We start from the raw sequence: 4,673 nt of genomic DNA on the forward strand, positions 1-4,673 counted from the left end.
GTTGCGTCTTTTGAAATAGAAGCAGGCGCACATTCGATAAATAATCATAACAATTACAAATAATCATAACGAAGATCGTGGGTTCGAATCCCGCTCGTGCCATTGACTTTTTATCTCAACTAAAAACCTTAATTAATTGTAATATATTAATTGGTCAAACGGACCACGAAATTAGTGAATTTAATAATCATAACTATTCATCGAATAAATTCTTGATGAAAAACCGGTTGCTCTTGACAAAGTCACGCGAATTCATTTTAGTCTGATACTGAATTCTTGAAAATCGCCTGGAATTGTGGTTCTTTAATATTGACGATACACCTACACCATTAATGCCGGATGAAACCTGTTATCCATGGTTCCATTAATTTCTTTAAAGTTTAATCAATTCCTCTAAATTGGCTTATCTACAATCTTATCTGACGTCACGGTATTGTTTTTAACGTTCGTTAAGCAAAACTAACTTTTAATTTCAGTTTTAATTTCTTAATTATCTTGAATATAATTAATTATCAGCCGTCAACAGTATAATTATTTATTAAAAACGATCAGGGATGAGACCAATTAGAAAAGAAAACACTGAGGTCCTTCGTCGAGCTTTCGAGCAATTCCCTTCTTCAAGACTGAGAAACTTTAATTATTCATTTCAAAGGTTTAAAAAAATAATAAGAACATGTACATATTCAAATTTTGAAACCAATGCTGAAATTAATTATTGAAACCATACAGTAATCTGGGAGGTTGTGAACCCGTAGTTTAGTCGTTTTAGTTCATTATGCTCGTATTATGGCTATCTACAATGATCAGTCTGGTCAAAACCAAGAACAAAATGGGCATAAACGACCAAACTACAGATTTATTATATTGAAAAGTTGTATGCTTTATCTGTTGGCATATACAGTGCGTCAACCTACTACTGTCACCTCTGGCTTCTTCAAGCCTAGAAAAGCTTTTTAACAATATTTATTTTTACAAAACTACCAAAGCTCCCTTACCGTGCTAACTTATGTTTACCTTCAATAAACACTTTGAAGATGGCAAAAAAAACGTAAGCGTAAATGCTCCATTTTAGCATAAATAACCAAGCCCTGATGCCGTGCTAACTTTGAGTTTACCTTCAATAAAGACAGAAATTTCACCACTAAAAAGGATATTAAATGCAGTACGTTTTCCGAAATTTGAAGGTCTCTAGGTTTGGAAATAGTAGTTTAGACTCACCATAGTAAGTTTTTCAACTTTGAAAAAAAAAACATTTTCTTTATCGTTCCAACGTTTCGATCTTTATTGAAATCATCTTCAGGGCTCAAAGTGTTTGTTTTCTGTAGATTTGTCATTATTGTGTGTCGTGTTGAGAGTGCCACGACACACAAAAATGACACATCTACACGGAAAACAAACGCTTTGAGCCCTGAAGATGATCTCATTAAAGATCGAAACGTTGGCTCGATAAAGAAAATGTTTTTCTAACTTACGTCACCCCAAGACCACCTCTCCAAATAATCATTAACTAACGGTCACTAAACACCATTACAGGTTTAATCGAATTGAAAATTTAACATACCTTTCAATAGTCTCAACGGATTTGTGCAAAACCTTTTAGTTTTGGAGTTATCGTTTATTTGAAGCAAGTTCGTGAAATCTTAAAAAATGAGAAAAAGTGCAATAACTCCAAAACTGTTGAGATTCGGGCCATAGTTAATTAGGACTTTTTGGTTCCATTTTAAGTATAGAATCTACAGGCAAAGTTTGTAACAAGAGTAGCCGAACACCTTGTATTTTTGCCAACGCATAACCAATTGATGCCAATGCATTAATCCCAGAAGAGTAGAAACTAGAGTCCCTGGAATCGACAAACTCCAGAAATGGAATTTCAATGTCATTCTGCCTTCTGAACCGTTTCTCTCACATAATGTTGTTGAGGTGCTGAAGAAAGTGATAATCTGTAGAAGAAAAATCTGGTGAGTATGGAGGATGTGGTAAACTCATGAAGTCGTGCTAGAGTCCGTTGAGCTACTTGTGGGTGTACGTTGTCGTGAAGGAGGAAAGGCTCCGATTGATTATTGCTGGCCATAAATGTCGCAGTTTTCGGTCCATTTCATGAATTTCATTACCTACATTTCAGCAGTGATGGTTTCACCCGGATTCAGGAAGCTGTAATGAAGTCCTGCAGATGACCACCAGACAGTGGCATTTTTTCTTGGATGAATGTTTGGCTTTGGGAAGTGGGGTTTTTCACTCTTATCCAACTGATGACTAGACGCTGTCTATTGTCGTATAATATCCATTTTTCGTCACACGTTACTGTACGACCGAGAAATGAATCTTTGTTTTGCGTTCTTCAATGCGGAAAGCGTTGAATTCATTTCATACCTGCGATCCTTTTGGCGGTCGTTCAGCTCATGCGGAACCCACTTGGTCAGCTTCTTTGCTTTCCCAATAGCTTCCAGATGGCGAACGACTGTGGATCGATCAACACCAAGTACTTCCGCCATTTATCGTGTAGTTTTTGTGGAGTCTGCTTCAACTACAGCCTTTAACTGGTCGTTGTCAACGGCAGAAGGTCGGCCACTACCTTCTTTCCTAGTCATAATCTCCATTACGGAATTTTTGAAACCAACGCTGCACTGTGCATTCAGTTATAGTTCCTTGCCCCAAAATGTCATTAATGTTTCGAAGGTTTGCGCTGCATTTTGCCCATGTTTAAATTCGTAGAATTAAATTTGCCAAAAATCTCTCTTAGATATCATTTTGTTTGAAGGTACTGCACAGACTGAATTAAATGTTTTTACTAAAAGAAAGGGAGATAAATAGGCTTTGAAATGATATGTATCCCTTAGAATAATGGATTAGTTCTGTTTACACAACTGGTATTAAAACTGAAGCGAAAAGGAAAACCTGCATTTGTTTTGCATCAACACATTTGATTTTTTTTTTTAAATAATAAAAATTGTTTTCACCGGTTATAAAAGTATAACTTAAAACCACATAAAAACGAAGCTGCTCTTAAAGTAACAAAATTGAAACTCGTAAAACAAGGATAAAAGTATATACAGCTCATTGGGTGTTGCCATTGGCACCTGCTCCTATGTTTACAGCACAATGCCTTACTCAGTGTTATTGCTCGTAAACACCGGCCAAAAAATTATTTTGTTTAAAAATCACGCAACATTTCTTTTCTTAAAGGTTTGTTTGTGTATTGTTAATACCTTTGTTCGTTGAAGCCCAGAATGTTTTACTGCTGAGAATCTAATCTGGGTTTATTAATTATATATTATGTACAATACTCGATATTTGTTTAAAAACTACTATTTAACGACTAAAGTTTTAAAAAAGTAAGTTTTTTATCTAAAAGTGGTTACGTTTAGAACCACTTAGTTACTGTACGCGTCTGTAGGTCCTGGTTGGCACGATGCGAATTTTACGTCCCGTGGACCCGGCAAATAAAATTTTTCCCTAAAACACAACATTTTTTCATGTTGTCTGCGGGGAAGAACCTGTAATTTGGTCGTTACCGATCATTTTTTATCTTCCTGACCTTGCTAGTTAACATTCAATGCCTTGCCTCGCCCTGTTTAATTTCTTGACTGCTACTGAACAAAGACCCAAGCTAAACGCGTATTTCACTGAATAGCAAACGCGAGGATAGATATAAAAATTACAAAAAGGGTTGGTATTTTTCTAAACACGATTCAAATTGTATTTTTGAAAGTTTTTGGTTTTAATCTTCGATTTTCCCTCAAGCATACCAAAGGGTGTTTTCTTTGTTGGTTCATCATTTTTTTATCTTTGTATTAATTAACAAATTTTCTTTGAAATCTATGGGATGATGATATTTGATTAAGTTCGTTATCGGCCTATCCTCGATGTTTTAGATGGTTAAATCAGTTTCTGCTTTCCTTTCGGTTTACTCTTAGTCTTATACATACTTATAAATAAGTAGGCTGAAGCACAAAACTGAGTTTTATTTCCGTCTCACCTGGCTAATTACTGAAAATAACACACTGAACCTATACTGAAGATGGCGAGAAACAGAAAGGTGTTATGGCACGTCCATGCTTAGAGAGGCTCGTCCATTGGGGGAGCTTTGAAGTGGGAACTTACGATATCCGTTAGGTGTGACTACCGATAGCCTTCAGACGAGGTTCAAGAGATAGTTAAAGAGAAACTAAACCCTAGGGAAACTGCTGTGCTTCACATTCTCTTTATCTTGGCATGTGTTTGTGGTCTTTCCCAAGACGAATACAGTTTGCACACTTTTGGGTGTTTTCCTTGCAGTCTCTAGCGTCATGTGTTGCTGCACAACGGCCGCATACCGGTTCTTTCTTGGGGCAGGCTATATGCCCGTAGTTTTGGCACTTAAAGCATCTAGTGATGTCCATGTAGTTCCTAACAATGCAAGACTGGTTTTGCGCTGTTCCTCTGAAGCTATCGAGATCTGCTCGCTCGTTATTGTTCAGTTTCGGCGCTTAGTCTTAAGGTGGTCCTTGGTTTTAACCTTGTTTGGATATGTTCGAGTTTCACTCTCAGCGGTTCTCTCGCCTGCCTTTTCGCTGCGTTTTCGCTTGTCTTTAGCCAGTACCCAGGGGTTGTCAGGACCTTCCTTTTCGTCTCTTTAATCCTGTTAGAGGAATTGTGGGTGGTCTCTGCGTCGTCAAGTTTTGTTATATTTCCGA

This window comes from Cimex lectularius, unplaced genomic scaffold (genome assembly GCF_000648675.2).
Source record: "Cimex lectularius strain Harlan isolate CLEC.00 unplaced genomic scaffold, Clec_2.1 scaffold61, whole genome shotgun sequence".
Lineage (NCBI taxonomy): Eukaryota > Metazoa > Arthropoda > Insecta > Hemiptera > Cimicidae > Cimex > Cimex lectularius.